This window comes from Corvus kubaryi, unplaced genomic scaffold (genome assembly GCF_017639235.1).
Source record: "Corvus kubaryi isolate FWS band 111438036 unplaced genomic scaffold, C.kubaryi_AGA036_p1.0 74, whole genome shotgun sequence".
Lineage (NCBI taxonomy): Eukaryota > Metazoa > Chordata > Aves > Passeriformes > Corvidae > Corvus > Corvus kubaryi.
Genome location: NW_024582061.1, coordinates 857,787 through 877,025, shown reverse-complemented (window position 1 = coordinate 877,025; position 19,239 = coordinate 857,787). Strand labels below are relative to the sequence as shown.

The following is a 19,239-nucleotide window of genomic DNA, read 5'->3' as shown; positions in this document are numbered from 1 at the left end:
GGATCTGTTGCTCGTGAGATGGACTCACGCTGGAGAAGTTCATGGAGAACTGTCTCCTGTGGGAGGGACCCCACAGTGCAGCAGGGGATGACTCCTTTCCCTGAGTAGCAGGAGAAACAGTGGGTGATGAACTGGCCTTAACTCTCATTCCCTGTCTCCTTGTGCTGCTGGGGTAGGAGGTAAAGCTGGGAAGGATGGAGGAGTGGGAGGAAGGTGTTTTTAAGGTTTTATTTTACTTCTCATTAGCATGCTCTGATTTTGTTAGTAATAAATTTAAGTTGTATCTCTAATTTTGAGCCTGTTTTGCCTGTGAAGGTATTTGATGAGCATTCTCTCCTGGTCCTTATCTCAACTCACGAACCCTTCATTATATTTTCTCTTCCCAGTCTAGCTGTGGAAGGGAGTGAGAGAGAAGTTTTGGTGGGTGCCTGGCATCCAGCCAGGGTCAATCCACTATACAGAACAAAATGTTTTCTCAGATCTTGCCCCTTACATTTGGAAACCTGTATTTGATGCACAATCAAATGGCAGTTTTCTTCCCTTTACAGCCTGTGACCTTCACACACACCATGGTGCTTTCTGCACAGCTTTCTCAGCTGTGTACCAATACTTTCAGTCTTGTAGAGTCTGACACACTTCTCTCACAGAAAAATGTGCCAGCACACACAGTTGCTCAATTTCCCCTTAGCTTTGCAGCCTTTCATGAACACACCACACATTGGGGCTATGTACCTTCTTTCTCAGCTGTTTGTACCATCACATTTTTCACTGTCAGATCCCAGTTTCAAACCATAAAACATCCAGCAGGTGCTCCCATTGAAAAAGAGGTACTACAACAAAAAACCTGCTTTGGCCTTCCCCTGCTGCGATAAACAACACCAAGCACACCACTGCTTTACACTTTCCTTCTCAGCTACTTGTACAATCACACTCTTGCAGTCTGAATCTAAGCTGTAAAGTTTACAGCTAAAACTCACACAGATAAAAGTGCCAGGACAGAGAGGTCACTCACCTTGCCCCTTAGCTTGAGAACCTTTTATTCACATCACAATAAAGTGACAGTTACTTTTTCTTTGCAGCTAGTGGAATTGCACTTACACTATGTTGCTCTGCACTTTCCTACTCATCCATGTGCACCATCAGCACTTTCAGTTAAGCAGAGACCAACATGTTCACGTAACTCTGAACAAAAAATTGTGTCAAGATAGAAGCAATATCAGGATAATTCTTTCTCAAGGCAGCAATCCACACACATACCACACGCTGGGGCTATGCACCTTCCTCCTCAGCTATAGGTACTGTCTCGTTTTTTCACTCTCACAGAGCCCAGTTTCAAACCTTAAAACATTCGGCTGCTGCTCCCATAGGAATGGTCTAAGAATGTGCAGAGCTGGCCTGCACATTCCCCTGAGAGCCTATAAACCACCCCAAACAAACTGCTGTTATGCATTTTTCTTCTCAGCAATCACATCATGTTCAATTGTGCAGAGTTTAAAGCTAAACTGAATTATTTCCTATTAGACCTCTATTAGGAAAATGTGCCAGCACAGAAAGCTTTCGCTGATCTTACCCCTTACAATAGAGAACTTGTCCATTTGGACTGCATTCAGGGGACAGTCATGCTCCTCTTGCAGCCTGAACTGTGCACAGCCCATGATGTTCTGCATATTCATTGTCACCTCTAAGTACCATCTCACACTTTCAGTCTGGCAGAGTTTAAAGTGTCAGTGTCTCACAGACAAATGTGCCAGGACAAAAGCCCTTACTGGGTTACTCCTTCTCATGGCAGTCTTTCACCGCACATTTGGGGCTAGGTATGTTCCTTTTGGGCTATATATACTGTCACATTTCTTCACTCTCACAGAGCCCAGTTACAAACCTTAAAGCCTCCAGCAGCTGCTCCCATACAACAAGGCTAAGAACAGAAGCTCACTGATGGCATTCACCTTTCCCTTTTTGTAGTGTGTATTCTGCATTCACCCCAATGTGCTCTTCACTTTTTCTTCAGCTATGTGTACCATAATACACTTTCGCAGAGTCCAAAGTGTTCAGCTACCTGTTGCTCAGAAAAATGTGTCAGGACAGAAGCAGTTGCTGGATTCTTCCTTCTATCTCCAGGCCTTTCAACAAGCCACCACAAGCCAAACCTGTGCAAGTCTGAAAGTGCATTGAAGTGCAGGCCATCATGGTGTACGTGCAGTTCACAGGTTGTAGGGGGAAAGTGAATGGCATGTGATTGTGGTGCAAAACAAGTTTTCAAAATGTCAGGAGGAAGAAGGTCAGTGCAAGCTGTAGCTGAGTACTCTTCAATTTAGATTCAGACATCAGGAGTGTCAGAATGTGATAGTACATCGAGCTGAGAAGGAAAGTTCATAGCAACAGCGTGTTTGCTGTGGTTTTATCCTGGGGTAACCCAAAATGTTGCTGTGTTCCATATGTATCTGAGCCCAAAAATTGTTCCTGTCTCTTTAAGACCCTGCAGCCAGGAAGCTCGGGGGAGGCAGAGGGCTACCGCGGGCACTTTTAAAATCGGTGCTCTCAGGCAGTTCGGCCCTTTTTTCTACGTGCTGTTGGCTTTGCTGGCTGCTTGGTCTTTACTTAAGCAGAGGCTTTTTTCCCTTTTTGGATTCTCTTTTCTTTTTTTTTTTGTTTTGTTTCAGTGAGACTGCAGTTAGCAGTTTTGAGCTGTCTTAGGGCGAATTGCACAGCTGCCTGCCTGTTGCCGCAGGTGGCCCCGCTCCAAAGAGCCAGCTCAGGTCGATTGGCCCCCTGCTCCAGGAGAGAACACTAGGGAAGCAGAGGTTCTCCTTTCCTGGCAGTTTTCCCCGGAGGCAGGAGCTCTGCTTCGAAGGTGGCTGTTTCGGTTTGCAACGTAGCCACACATAATGATTGAATTTTGCAATTAGAAACTGTTTCAAAGTGAACTTGCAAACTCTGCCAACAGCCAGAAAAAAAGCGAGCGAGTTCCTGGGGCCAGGACAGACTGACCCTTTCCCCCCCAACTCCACACCCAGGCTGCAGAGCCCGGCAGCAGCAGCAGAGCCCGCGAAAGGCAGGAGGAAGCGGCTGCAGCAGTGCAGACCCCACACAGGCTGGTGAGTTTCCATCTGCCTCTGGAACTGCTCTGTGGGCTCCTGCCTTCCTGGTAGGGGTTGCCACCATCTTGTCTCTTTGTTTCCGTGGGGTTCGTGAGATTTGGCAATTTTATGCCTACCAGTTATTTACTGTTATTTTTTACCTGATGCTGTCGCGCTTGTTAGTAAACTGTTATTTTTTCATTTATGTCTGCTCATATTTAATTCCTTATTGTTGGAAAAGGATTGGTGGAAATCAAGGGGAGGTTACCGATTTCAGAGCGCCCAGCTCTTTAAAATGGCTCAAACCAAGACAGGTTTCTATGTTTCAAGTAGAAGGTTAAGGTAGGAGCTGGGCTTTTGTTCTAGGACCTTTTGTATGGGATCAGCTCCTGGATGTGTAAATGTTTGAAACTTGGATTTGTGAGATCAAAACCCATAACGTTTCATGTAGCTTTAAAAGGAAGGTGCATAGCCTCAGGGTATGTTGTGTAGTTGAAAGGCTTCGAGGAGAAGGGCTAAGCCAGCAACTGGTTTTGTCCTGGCGATTTTTTTTTTTTTTTTTTTTGCGAAAGTATATTAGGCTCTTCGGACATTGCGAAGCTGACAGTACGTGATGGTATTTAAGTCTGAGAAGCAGTGTGCAGAGCACCATAGTGTGACTGCAGCTTACATGCTGAAAAGACAAGAGGACTGTCACATTACTGTGGTACAAATACAAGTTTCCAAATACAGGAGGGAAGGTGAGAGGAAGATTTTTGTTCTGGGGCACATACCCCCAGCGATTCAGGTGCAGATGAGACATGGCCAGGGGAAGACAAGGCCAGCAAGCCTCCTCTGTCCTGGCCACTTTTATCTGGGAGCAATCCTTGGATGTACTGAATTTTGGAGGTGGAATGCAAATTTAGGCCATTGGCTCCTGGACCAGAATGAGAACTCTTTTCCATAGGAAGGAAAGCATGTAGACCCAGTGTTACAACTGCAGATGAGGCAGCCCAGGGGAAGTCAAGGCCATCCAGACCCATTTGTCCTGGCGTGTTTTGTCAGGGAGCAGTTCTTGGATATATTAAATTTTAGAGGTCCAATCTGAACATCAGCCATCAGCTTTTGGATGTAAAGACAGCTCTTGTCCATTACGTAGCCCCACTGTTTCTGGTGCAGATGTGAGGTGGCCCACAGGAGGTCAAGGCCAGCCAGACTTGTTTGTCCTGGATGCTTTTGTCTGGGAGCAACCTTGGATGTATTGAATTTTGGAGGTAGATTCTAAATTTCCTCCATGGGCTGCTGGAAAAGAGTGACAGTCCTTTTCCATAGGAAGGAAAGCACATAGCCCCAGTGTTTCAGGTGCAGATGTCTCCACAGGGAGGAAAGCCTTCCACCCCAGTGTCTTAGGGGCTGCAGGGAGGCAGCCCCTGGGAGGCCAAGGCCAGCCAGAGCTGTCAGTCCTGGCAGCTTTCGTCTGAGAGCAATCCTTAGACATCTGCAATTTTAGGAGGCAGAATCCCACTTTTTAGCAGGGGTTCCTGGCTGCAAAGGACAGCTCTCTTCCACAGGAAGGAAAGCCCAGCACCTCAGTGTCTCAAGGCAGCTGAGAGGCTGCCCCCTAAGAGGACATGGCCAGCCAGACCTGTCAGTCCTGGCAGCTTTTGCCTGGGAGCAATGGAAAATGGAGATTCTCCATGAATCGATACCCCTAATAGCATGGAAAAGGCAGGTTTTCCTTTAACTGATATCCTTAAAATTGCAGGTGAAGGGGTATCCTCCCCAGTTTAAATACAGTCAATAATGGAAAAGTAGTTTTTTCCCTTAGTTTAACCCCCTTTTCTCCTCATAATTCCCCTTTTTCTGGGGGCACTGGGGAGAAACTGGTAGAGAATGGGGGTATTGGGGAGGGACTGGGGTCACTGGGGAGGGACTGACAAGAAGAAATGGAAAGGGGAAAGGAGAAAAATCTCCCCTGTGACCCCACACACTGCCCCACCTGCTCTGGTGCTGCCCTTTGCTCATCCCTCAGTACCATTTTTGAGCAATGCTCCATGCCAGGTGCATCCAGATTCTCCCCTACCCCCTGCAAGATGCTCTAACCATTGTTCTTTGAGAGACCGCCCTCACCTGATCCTGAAACCTGAAAGGTTTTCCCCTTTCCCCAGCAGCCCTATGCACAGGTGTGCCCACCAGCAAGCAGCCCCCAGCAGAATCCACCCTCTCCTGATCCTCACTGCTCACCCAGAACTGAGATGGAGTGGAATTTAGTCCTGGATTCCTAACAAACTATTTTAGCAGTTTAATGAGATAGTCTATAAATTCATAGCCATACAAATAAATTTAATTAAAAGTGAGATTGTGTCTATGAGATTTAAAAAATTACCAATATTCTTTTTGTAGAACTGAAACAGCTATTTGTTATTTTTAGGTACTAGTGCAACATTTTAATGAGGTTTGATATGAGATTTTTGTATGTTGCAGATTTACAAATTTGGGGTGTGATTTCCTTATTACCTTTGTGGATTCATTGAGCAGTTAATACCTTATAGACTTGAGATAGCATAATAAGAGAAGTGTAAGAACCTGTGAGGGATTAATGACAAAATAAAATTTGTATGACTTTACAAAAATATTAATCCAGAGAAGCAATGAAAGAGATTGAGATAGCTTGAATGATAAAGAATATTACAACTTTTTGTGAATTAAGGCACCATTCAGTATTTGAGAACCATTTGCCAACTATATCCACGAGGACTCTTGTGGTATATAAATGCATAACCCAATAATATCTTTTTAATTAAAAGTGCAGAATCCTTCTGCTGAGATTCTAAACGTTAAAAAAGAACAGCAGCCCATCTGTAGCGACACACTTTTTAGAGTGTGATCTGTAGTTCACAAGACAGAGCTGAAGACATCTGCATAACACCATGCACATGTAAAATCCTTTTGCTACCTGTCAACATCCTCTGCCTGTGTAATGCAAAACAACGTTCCTGTCTCTCACTAGGCTCAGCAAAACACTTTTTTGGCTGTTAGGTTCCTGATGGGAACAAGGTTTTCTTTCACTTTTAAATTTCTCAAAATAAATTTAATATTTTTTACTGTATTTCAGCCAATTCTAACTATGTGTGACTATATAAAGGACTCCAAGCATGCAGAGACATTGTGCTCATTCTTTCTGTGTGCCAGGAAGGAGTACCTGGGCTGTTTGTGGCCTTCTTGTCCCTGCCCTGCAACATCTGAATAGAGCATCAGGCTTCCAATGGCTTTGCTAAACTGGGGAGCTCAGCTCAGTGAATGGTCAGTAGGATGACAGGAGCATCCCTTCTCCTGGTTTGCAGTGGGGAGTGGAACAGGTCTGGTGCCAAGGAAACTGCCTCCTTCTGAGAAGCATGGGTGTGATGATTTAGTTGTTACTGAGCTCAAATTTGATGTCATGATCTGAAAGAAAGGCTAATTTTTACACTTTTAAGTATCTCAGGGTAGAATTTTTATATGAAATAAGGCTGGAAAAATTAGGTCTTTTTCATGCAAAAGCTGATTATATTGATATTCTGTAGAGCTGCTGTGCCATGTAAGCTATCACTTCATCGTGCACGTAATACAAATTCACTTGACTGTGTATGCTTTACAGAGGTCTTATCACTGTGACTTTTAATCTTTCATATTTATGGCATTGTGAAAAAGCAACAATGATGTCTAAATCTGTGTAAAAATTATCAAACCATAGAGTGTAGGAAGTCAGATGAATTTCCCCTGTATATATTTTGCATAGCTGTTTTATGTATTATACACAGTGCACAACTTATCAGAACTGCTTGCTCACATGCTGTAGCCATTTACGCTACAGCTAATTAATGTAGGCTATGACTGCACTTCCCTTGAGTTGTTTGGTTAAGAGCTCTCTAGAAAAAAATAAATAAAGTAAAATCTTTTATAGCATCAACAATATTTTTTCCCGTACATAGGTCCAATGTTTACATTTCATGCTGCTAAGTTAGATCTTTATCTTTTTTTATCTGTAAGAAGGAAAATAAGGTAAGTGCAAAAATGTGTGACAAGTGGTCATAAATACAAATGTGTTGACCTCCTTAAAAAATGCGACACATGCCTAAAAGCTTCCATAAAACAGTGGTCCTCAATCTTCCCAACAGCAAAGTGTCTGTAACTTCAGACCCTTCTGTGGTAAGCTGCAACTGGGAGGCTTCATTTGGGAAGCCGTACAAAGGTGAAAGCACTAAGTCTATGTTTACATGGGGAGATAAAGCCTTACGTGTTGTCCGTGTATATACACTGTATTTAACAATATATCTGTGATAGAACCCCTGATCCTCAAAGCAAGCCCTTATTCTGAAGAATAAGAAATTGGAAGTTGTGTGAGAAATTGTTTTCAGAAGAAAATATCCGTCACTTGGCTGCTGGTAAGATCTGACACCTAAAAAGGCAGCTGAGCAGCGATGGGTATGGGATTCAAGGTTAACAGAGCACAGACCTCTGTCAGGCTTCAGAGAAAAACTGAAAAATGAAGAGCAACCAGACAGTTCTTTTCTGTTAATAGTAGATTCCTGTGACATGGAACTTCCAAAAACATGAGAATTGGCAATTTATTATGCTATGCTGCAGCTCACATAGAATTACAGGGACCTGACACAAATTTCAGATGGTAGTGATGGATCCAACTTGCTTTTCTTTTTACCTTTACTGCTGAGAAAAGTTAGTGATACCAAAAATTGTTCCTCCCGCCAAGGAGGTAAGTTATTCTTTCTTGTATTTCTACCCATAATAATTCCCCAGATTGTAGAGGTGCAGATCCTCTTATGGAGGTACTGGTTATATAAGCTGTGCCTGGGCCCATCTGCATTTCACTATCTATGAACCTGTAAAATCTACCAGGTTATGTGTTTAACTTCTGCTAATAAACTTACCTGTGCAGAGTTCCAGGGAATTCCATCAGTCTTCTGAATAGTATTTCATTGTGACACAGCTTTGTTGTTTGTTGAGGCCTTTGCCAAGATTCATTAACAGTAGTGCATGCTGGAGATTTATTTGGCTGTGGCATAAATTCCTGGTGCAAACCGATTCTTCACCAGTCTCTTCCTGAAGTGCTGATGGTGATTCAGGATGACAGCCTTCCCTTCTGTCCTTCCCCACAGATCTGGATCTTATAGAAGCCAATGATGTAAAGCGTGCACAGTAATCCCACTCTGCCAGACCAGCTCCGCCTGTGAAATACTTGGGGCAAAGAGAGATGGAGTACACAGAGGCCAGGAAACTGATACTAGACAGCAAGAGCCCTGAAGCAAAGCAGGAGAAACCCATTCTAGAGTGACCAACAAAGATTTCCCAGCTGGAAGACAACAGACAGCCCAATAATGTGACTAGACAGGCTGGATGATCCAAAGGGTCTTTTTCAACCTGAATGATTCTGTTCTCTTCTTTCTATCTCTCTGGTTTTGCCCTTTAGGCAACTGACACTGAAAGGCAGACTGAGGGTCAGAGTTTCATAATTTTAATATTGCATTTCTAGGATTCTCCTTTCAATTTGCGAGCTTGAGAAGTGCAAGACAAAGCCAATTTGTGTCAGCTTCTGCCTCCCAAACCTTGTAAGTTGTAGCTGTTATACCTGAGAGAATACTGAATGACTGTTTGTCCTCAACTGGTTTTCAACGTTTGATTCATCTGTGTAGGGTAGAAACAGTTTTATCTTCTCTGTTTAACATGCAAATAAGTGCCTACATGTGTGCATCCTATGGAAGGAAATCCAAGAGGAAGGTGGGGGTTGTATATGAAAATAGAGAACACTGCTTTTTTTGTACTTTTTTTTTTTTTTTTTTTTGCAGAGTGCTGTGTGTTAATGGAAACAGTAAGAAAAATTGCTGCCTGGGAGCTACAGCAATTAACTACCACACAAACAACCTTCTGATATCAAATTGCTAAGTCCATCTACACTCAAAATACAAAGACTGAGGACTACATGAGGAAGATGAATAACTTATTTTCTGGCTCATTTTTCATGCAAGTAACATGTCTGCCCAGCAAAGCCACAAGAACACCAAAAGCACTGGGGACAAACAAACTGGAGATGCTGTGGCCTTATGTGTTAGAATAAGAAACTTCCCTAACAGAACAGAAAGTCTGCTTCCCAAAATAGTTGGGGTTTGTTAACAGGCCAAAACTTGTGCCCATACCACAGCCTTCCATGTGCCTCAATGAGCATGTAAAAATTATCTATTCATCTCTGAGAAACTGATGACACTCTTGCTAAAATTAATTTAGTATCTTAAAAATGTATCTACAATGTAAGCTCCATCTGTGCTCACAGGGTGTTCTGATCCTTTCACTTTTGTTTCTTTAGCAATTATGTCAGTAGCTTATGTAGAAAAATAACAAATAGTTAACTAGCCAAGCCACAAACATTATCTCTTTCTGCTTCATAATAAGAGCTAATTCCAGCAGTAGTTACTAATTTGCACTCAACTTACTGATTCTTTTTATGGATTTTCCTTTTTGTTTTTCTGTAAATGCTGCCTGCTTCACCTGCTGGAATCAAAGAAGGGTAGGCAGCATCATATGGCATGTCAGATTATTAAAGCCTTCAAGCAATCTTGAAAAAAATTAACGATAAAAACCCCCATCATTTTACAAAACCTGTGTTCTTCTCAAGCAACTTAAAAAATAAAAGTAGTAGCTGAAATGTCAATTAAAAAAAATTCCTAAATTTTGGGATTAATGATGTCACTCTTGGTGAAAATTTACCAAAACCAGAAGAATTTATACAAAAGGAACAAATTGTAATGTACATTTACAATTCACAAATTTCAGTGTTTCCTGCTGAAATTGAACTTCTGTGGTGTGTAACAACTTTTTACCTGTACAGTAATGAGAGAGAGTGGAAACTAAGAATATTGTGCTGAAAAGAAATTTAAAAGTGGAGGAGGAAATTCTTGTCTAAAAGGTAGGGGGTTACATGTGTGAGAATGTGCCTATCAGAGAAGAAATGATATGTAGAATCTGGTAAAAGACTATGGGAAATTACCATACAGCTATGATCTCCAAAAAATAATCTCAGCCCACCTAAACAAATTTGATATGTCATCACTGAAAATAATTTTTTGTGAACTGTTTATTAATATATGCTGCAGCCATGTACATATATATATTTTTTATTTATATATATATATGTACACACACATACATATTATATATATGTATATGTTATAAAATTGACTTTTGTTCACAGGTCTCTTCTGAAAAGCTACTGAGGTATGAAGTGTCAAACATGTCCCTCTGCAATTACCTGAATAAGACACTTTAAAAACTGCTAGGATTGAGTTCTGAATAAGCAGCTGCTGCTTGAAATCCACACTAATACAAAAACACTTAAACTTGCTTTATGCAGTTATTCATGTGTTAGGATTAGGTAACGTTGATCCTTGATTTTCCTGTGGGAATTGACAGTTCTATTTGTTGGAAGATGCACTGGAGAAGTCTTTTATCAGACATTCTCAAACCAAGCCAGTACCAAATTTGGTGTTCTTATGGGTGATATGAGGTAACGATAACTCCAAGAAATCATCGTCTTTTACTGAAGAAATGTGCTGTGACTACAGAGACATAAGAGAGTCGCACCTTTTACATGTAGTAAATGTAATGCTTTACCTGGTAAATTTCATTGGAAAAATTACTCCAATGGCAGTTTAGTCTTAATGTAATTACTGTAACTTGCATGAGTGTGGAGGATGCACAAGGTCTAGTGGTTGGAACATGAGACCAGACAATGCCTCATCCTGCTTGTTATGTGAACCTGTGAAGTTGTTTTTACAACCTTCACAATTTAGGTATCCCTGCCAAGTGAGAGTAAGGCTGTTTATGTACAGCTAAACAAAAGTACTGACTTGCTGTAGAAAACCTGTGCTGAGTGTATTGCCTTACCTGTCTCTTGTTTTCCCCCATTCTTGCAGCACAATGAAATCTTCCAGAAAGGAACAAAATTTACATTGCTAATTTCAGTGATTAATGCTTTTATACACATACATATGCTCACACACACACACACACACAGAGGAATTCTTATAAAGTATAATTCTCATAGTTGTTATCATCAACTCACATGTAATCTTCTGAAGCTCAATATAAGGCTGTTTTAAAATGTGATACAGAAATGTTTCAAAGGAAAAGAACAAATTTCAGCCTGAGTACCACTGGAGGAAGAAAAGGAGGTAAAGGGTCATACTCTGCTTTTCTGTTGAGACAGAATAGAAATGGAAATATATCAAGGAAGTAAAGTTCAAGAAAAAGAGGTGGCAGCATATGGCACTTGGCAGAGGCTCTTGCCCCTGTCCAGCGGGATTCAGAAGCCAAGCAGATGGTAACTTCAGCAGAGGCCACCAGGGCAACAAGGATGAGGTGTGGTGCTGGCTCTGTCTTGCTCGGCCTAGTGGGTCTACAGACTTTTTATGCTGTGAATTCTTGTACTTTATATTGTTTCAACATTTTTGTCACACTATGAGAGATGTGCTGAGTAACACTGGAAACTCTGGGATTGGAACAAAGCAGGCAATGACATCTAAGCAAAAAGGCAGTATGGAGCACCATGAGAATCTGAGGCACATGCACCTGAGTCAGCATTCTGCATCCCACATCACCAGTAAGACCAGGAGGATGATGAGACGGGACTGCTAAGCAAGTAAAACTTCTAATAAGAAATCATCAAAGCAAAGTTTCTTATCTCCCTTACAATTTTTTTTTTCACATCAGGTGCAGCCAGAGGATATATTTACATAGTTCTTTTGCATTCCAAGTAGCCTGAAAACACAAACATTAATAGCTGCACTGATATTCTGCAAGTTCATTATATACAGCATCAAAGAACTGCAAAAGGTTTTTAAACAAATCTGATGTTTGGTTGGTTATATAGTATTATTTGTGCAAATTGAATGGTTGGGAGAGAAGCATTCATGGAGGAACATTGATTTTACACATATGTGCTTCACATTCCTTTAGATCCATTAGGCATTTCTTGCACGAAGAAAATCTAAACCTTGCATGTTATGGTGGAGATACTGAGCATGTCCTTCCACAGTGGAAGGCTCTATTTTGCTGTCATCCTTCTATTATTTTAAAATAAGCATATATAACTAGCTCTAATAGTTGCATCTGTATCCCATGGGCTTGGATGATATTCAACATGCTCTTTAATGAATACTCGATTTTTTTGCGATGATTGTGTTGGATGGATACAGGCTTCTGCTTTTGTCAGTGGAGTTTTATGAAAGGAAATTAGATTTTACTAATACGATGGTCAAGCACGTACAGGTGATAAAGTTTTTATTTTCTGCTCTCTGATGTTTACATGCAAGAATCTCGGAAGTGTGAATAACAAGAATATTTTATACATGCTTGCAGCCACCTGGAAAAATACTTCATCCTGATATCTCAGGTTTCAAAATAGATTTTTTCCATTATTATCAGTTTTACAGGTCATGTTGATAACTAAAATATCAAACTGAAACACTGCCAACACATTTGAAAATATATATATATCTTTTTTTAATGATGGCTATTCTGGTACCTTAGCTCTATATCAGTTTTATATGGAAAGAGGGATATAAAAATTGAATGGTGGGATAATGCCATTTGACATTTACAGTGATATTTTACCTATTTCTCTCAGTCATAGAAGCTGAAATGGGGAGTAATTTTCAATGTATAATCTTAAAAACATTGCTAGAGTGGACACAAATGTCAAATCCTAGAATCATCCCTACACATTATCCCCTTTTGGATGGAAAAAAAAAATAAAAAAGAAAATAAAAAAGGAATTGAAAATTGACACTATATGTGGTAGTAGAATCAAAACTAGTTCCTGTGGGCTGTTAAGAACATAAAAAAAGAACAATGTGCACAATTGGAGAGAACTTATAGCAGATTTAATGATAAACTGAAATTAGATTTGAAAATAGTAATCATAAAGGCAGCTACTCTTTTCTGTTTCAAATGCTGAAGCAGTGTGTCATGCAGGAAGGAATGCTGTGTATCTGGGGAAGGCAGACATTAAAAATAATCTGATCCTACTACTATCAAGTAGGATCAGTTCCCAAGGAGAGAAGAAGCTCATCTACCAATTTCTGAACTTTTAAAAAACAGAATAAAAAAAAAGCATTATAAAAGTGACTCTGATGGAGGTCTGAAGTGGGGTTTAAGAATTAAAGTACTCATCTTTGCAGTGTTATGTAATAAGAACCATAGGTCATTTCAGACCCCACTTCTTTAAATTTCACCTATGCAGTACTGTGGAAACCTATGTTGCAATACTGAACAGTTGTGTAAGTATGTTAATACTGGTAATGCAATTAAATTCTGAGGGAAAACATAAGCTACCTGAACACTAAAAGTTTTTCCACAATACAGGAACCATATATAGGAAGCTAGTATAGAAAGTGGTAGAAGTCTCCACTAGGAAAACTAGGAAGTAGAAGGACATCCTCAGGCCCTGACCATTTCCAGCTTCTGTGAGTTTAAACCAAGGTTGCAAAGAACATCTACCATTTTAGCTCCTAGTGCCATCTTTTGCTTCTAATCAGGACACTGACAACTCCAACAACGTTCGCATTTGTAGTGTAACAGTTAGGAGACCAAAAGACGGCAATTGCTGATAGAAAATTTTCTGTGCTATAGAATCCCAGACTGGTTTGGGTTGAAAGGACCATAAAGCTCATCCAGTCCACCTACTGCCATGGGCAGGGACACCAACTAGACCAGGTTGCTCCAAGCCCTGTCCAACCTGGCCTGAAACACTTCCAATTTACACTTCTTTTGCAATTCTTAGTAAGGCTCTTGCTAAGTTAAAGGTGAAATTTGTAAATATCTTAGTCTTCTGTGTTTGTACAATCTCAAAGGTCTGTGACTATGGCAAGAAAACCCTGTTTCAGCAATTAATAGCTGTTTGTAATATAATATTGTTTAACCACTGATCCTTGATAAGCATTAAGCTTGTTTTGGTGGAAAAGTCTAAATAATAGAGATTGTTTCTTTAATAAAATGGATAGAAATAACACTTTTATTTACCACCACCACATTTTTTGTAAAGGAAATGCTATTTCATATTTATGTAAATGAAATGTTATTTTTTCTAAAAAAAAAATTATTTTTCCAAAACCGAAAAGGTCTCAAAGAAGTGACTGGGTAATCTAACTTAAATTTGTCTGCGTGGTGTTAGGACTCTTCATCAGTATTGTCAAGATGTTAAATAATTTGAAGTTTTATTAATGGTGATTATTGCATTTTAATGTCTTCTCAGGATGTATATAAGTTTTATGTTGTCACAAGCAAGGTTTTGGGATGTTTCTATTTTCTTTATGGTTACCACAGCAGATGGAAAAGGTTCCTCCCTGAACTGAGTTTTGGAGCTCACACAGGATTTCATATGACTATGAAATCAGATCTGTTACTGTACCAAAGGAAGAGGATGTAGTAATAACAAGCAATGTGTAAAGCATGATTGTGCAGAAGAAGGGGATGACAGAGGAGCTGAGGTGGCAGCTGGAAAGTTTTCTCCAGCTGTAGGTGAAGAAGGCAAGGCATAAGTGGTTAAACTGACAGAACAGAAGAGAAGATTTCATGTCCAGGAAACAAATAAAGGGTTTAGTAAATTATTTGATTCCAACTGTTACAATCCACTTTAATCACAGAGGACCAAGTGAGCTGTCTGTGGTTGATGAATCCTGAGGTTTGAAATATTCCCCAAAACATGGTTAAAACTAAACAAGGTTAAATTTTGATATCAAAAAATTATTATTTTTTTTTTATTTAACAGTAAAAGAGGCAAAGAGAAAGAGAAAAAAAGAAAGAAAGAAATAGAAAAAGAGGTGGCGGGGGAAGGGAGAGTGACAGAGACAGATTAAAGAGAAACATATCATCACTCTGTGAGTCCCAATGTCTCGTTGCTTCGCTTCATCTGGTCTTCTTAGTGGTGAGGGTCCCCCTCTAAAAAGTATAGAATCAAATGGATTAATATACATTTGAGCAGGTGGGAATGCCTAGGTGCCTCCCCTGGGGAGGGCAAGTTTGACACTGTGTCTTGCAAGGCTCTGGGTCAGTTGCATCATTCTGCATCATGTGCAGTGCTCTGGTGCAGGCCCTGGAGACCCCTTTGATGGGCCATGACACATCTTCTGCTGCCCCTCATGTGGTTGTCCCATAAATGTGGCTTTCCTGGGGTGGGAGGCCCTGCAGCTGGGTCAGTCTGAGCAACGGAGGATGGGTGTTCACTGCCTCTGATCAGAGGCTATGCCACACACCCAAAACCTCTCCTCCCCACTTTGGTGTGGGGGTCTGTGCAAGCCTGGCAGTGGATAAGCCTGTTGCTATAGCCTCCATTTCAAAGGTACTGGGCTTAATCCTCCTGTGGAAGTATTCTTCTTCCCTATTCCAGACCTGAGAATAGTGCCACTTTGACTCATCTCAAATCAACTTGCAGTCCAGGGACTCAGTCAGGAGGCCCATTCAGGGTTTAGTGGTCTTCCGTGCAGCTTTTATGATACAGTTATTCTATAATAGGCAAAAGTCCTTCAAAAAATGTTTAAACCATAAGCCATAACAGTCTCCAACACCAATCCAGGACCCTAACTGGAATAACATGTGAGTTTTGTTATATCTTTGATCCCCCTAAGGCAACCAGACTGTTATGTTGTAGAACTTTTACTGAATGGCACTTTCCCGTGGTACATCCTGACATTCCCCCTTTCTGTGGGTGTGTCTATACCGTTGTAATAAGGCCTTTCAGATTCACGGGGTGGAGAACATCCTGATTTACTTGTTTGGATGGTTCCCAGCCTCAATGGGAATTCTGGATTTGATATTATACCCTGTTCTTATAATATTGTTGTCATTGTGTGTGTGTGCGTGTACATATATACATATATAAAAAATGGTGTGGTACCTAACACAACAAACAAGGATACTAACCATTCCAGACATACGTAAGTTGAAATGATAACAGTTTTTCTTTCCAGAATCAATACCTAATTCAATATTATGCTGTTTAATATTTTTAACTAAATTCGAACTGATTTTTATAATAATTTTGTATATGAAAGTATAATGTATATTTGTAATATAGCTAACACTTTTTCAAACTATAGAAGGGAAGATAAAATAGTGAAACCTAGGAGACTGACTGATGTATCTGAACATACTTAAGGATAATGTACACCTGTGCAGTGGATGCTTGAATAGCATGGAGGCACAAGTACCTGCTTTATCACTTCCTGAGGTAAAGGTGGTTGACTGCTGTCATGGGGTGGAGCGTAGCAGGATGCTGTGCCCTGGAATGTGGTAAAGCAACTCAAACAACACCCTGTTTGCAAGGCTATCAGTGGTAGACACGAGGGGAATCATGTGCTGGTTTTTGGTGTTGAATTATGCTGAAACCTGTCTGGCTCACCAACCCCAAATCAGCCTCCTGGTAGTGAGACAAAGATTTGGCAGATAAGCTGCTAAACTGACCTGGAGGCATATGACTGGCAGTCAACCCCTTTACACTGTCAAACTCCCATCCACTTTCTGTAAGGTAGATCCTTCAAACTTATTCCTTCTTTGAGGATGACTCCCTTGGGTTTTGGGGACAGCCATCAAGGATACGCCTCGAGGTTAAGAGAAAGAGATTTGCCCACAGTTGTGGGTATGGGTGAATTACATCAATCTCTAAAAATTTTTCTTCTTGCTAGCTTTAATTTAATTGCTTTAATATTGCTTTGATATAGTGCACTATCTTGTCTCATACCATAATAGTAGTTTTAGCTTTTATACTGTAGTAAATAATCTTGACTGAGTTCTTTTTGTCTAATTTTTATTGTTTCATATTTAACATAATAAATAATCAACTTTTATATAAATATATCTGATTTGAAATCATTAAAATGTGCGGAACAAAGTTCTAAAACTTAAACTATTTACGAAGTCTGGGGCTAGGACTGGATCCTGGTCTCTCTCTGAGAAGGAGTTTAGAAAGCGAGGGGGTCCTTTTCTGCACCTCATGACTCAACAGGAGGGCTTTTTGAATAAACTTTGTCTGAAGTTCCCTCTCCACCCGTGACAATGTCTGTAAGGACTATGGGGGCAGTATGGGCTGTGGGGGCTGTGAAGGGTGTGAGCTCTGTTAGGGCTATAGGGTCTGCGAGCGTATGGAGTCTATGAGTCCTATGGGGGCTGTTAGGTCTTTGAAGATTATGAGTGCTCCAGCTGTGAAGAGCAAGCCCTGAGTTCCCTTGAGGTTACACAAGAGCAGGAAGGGAATATCTGGCATGGCCACGGCACAGTGGTGACACCCAAAGGCAAGTGAGGTGCCAAGCCAGGCTCCGGCTTACAGGAGCACCCCCAGTTTAAGGGGACTGAGAGGTCTCTGTGGGCTGTGGAGGCTGTAAAGGGCTGAATGGGCTGTGAGGGTTATACCGTCTCCCAGGGCTGTGACAGCCAAGAAATGAACATTTGTTTTTGTATATAATGAATTATTAGTAAGTGGGGAGTTTTTCACATAACTCACTGTAGAGGAATTCCTTGTGGAACAGGGGCATAGGATACCCCAGAAAAGCTTGGGCATCCCAGGGCTGTTGCAGAAGTACCCCTGACGGGACCTCAGGCTGAAGATAGGCTTGCAAGGCACTTGCTAGCTGGCAGCGTTGAACAGCCTTGGGAAAAGGTATACACTGGTCAGCTCCCCTGCTGCTTAGAGGCTTTCTCATGGGAAAGGGGCGTGAACTTTGGAAAAGTATAATTTGGTGAAGGTAAACAATAAAACTGGAGCATGATGCTCAAATTGTATCAGTGTTCGTGTCGTGACTCTGGCTGGTTCCCCTGCACCCAGGACCCCCCACTGCTAAAACTCACCAGCTTTATCTGGAGAAGGTGGATGACTACATGAGATACAAAGAAGTGAAGCCCAAGTACCTGCTGTGACAATCATGTCTCTGAGCAGTCTAAGCATCGAAAGAAAGAAGTCAATCAAAAGAATCCCACTGCTGAACTATACTGAGGAAGGGAAACTGTATTGATTTAATCTAGAAAATATGTAAAGCATGGCCTAGGAGTAATAGGAATGGAAGAATTTTGATTTTGAATTAAGAATTCATTATCTTGAGAATTTATTTCCAGTAGGAATGACTAGAGGTAGCGTAGTTTGAGGAAGACTCAAACTTCATTCTAATCCAGCTTCTTGAATGCTTTGTCTAGAGCTTGCTTGAGGAGTCCATCCAGCAGCTGCTCAAACCATTTCCACAACAGGCAATGCCAGAGGAAATTCATAATGGCTGTATTGGTTTTGCAAAGAGCCACACACAGCTTGGTTGCCTCTGGATGTTTAGTTATGGGCATGGGTGCTTTGCACATCAGAAAAAATTCACATATATTCATCTTCTGTAGCCTAAGCAGTTGTAGTTTTTGACTGGCACTTTAGCTCATGGAACTGTATCCAGTTTTACAACTCAAAATTGTGTGTAATATGGTTGATTTGCAGGTCATGGTGAATTTGTGGTCATTATTGTATTACTTTGCATCTTCTTTCTTTGTGATTAAAAAGACCAAGTATTTTCTTCTTATTTGTGATTGGGTTTTTTTTCCACCCTCCTAGTTTTCTTCCTCTTCTGCTTTATTTTTAGCCCTTTGTTTTCACATGTTCTTACTCAGCCCTGACACTTTCCAAGCTGTTTCTCCCAGAAGTCACATGATAATGTGAAGCATCTGGGTTAGGACAAAACATACATTTTACTGCTATTTCGCCTAATAAAATGATCAGAAGTTATTTCAGAAAGATGCAAAAGGGTTGTTCAACTATGTCTGAAGAATTGTAGTCCTATTTCTGCTGTGGAGAAATCTTTTAATAGCAAAACACAGAAGAAACTAACAGAAGTGAATACAGTGTCCAGATTTTTCCCCATGACAAAAAAATCTATTAATGCAAGTCAAGCTTGGTTGATTTAGGGAAATGTACTGGAGGACAAACAGATAATGTAGAATGAAGGCTACTTGGTTTATGTTTGGTAGTATTGTGCAATACCACAGGGATATCACTCATGGGTTTGAACCCTCAGAATGAATACATAAATGAGGACATAGTTGAAAATATTGGTCAAAACATAATAGCTAGTGCTTTTCATGTCTCAAAAAAAATAACATATATACCTCT

The 19,239-nt window shown here is 40.8% G+C and overlaps 1 long non-coding RNA gene across 1 annotated transcript; it reads left to right on the top strand.

Moving 5' to 3' along the window:
• Positions 1-3,056: 3,056 nt before the first annotated feature.
• Positions 3,057-18,652, top strand: LOC121675569. Its single transcript, XR_006020118.1, has 2 exons — positions 3,057-3,095; positions 8,213-18,652. It is a non-coding gene; the product is annotated as an uncharacterized LOC121675569 (long non-coding RNA).
• Positions 18,653-19,239: the final 587 nt, after the last annotated feature.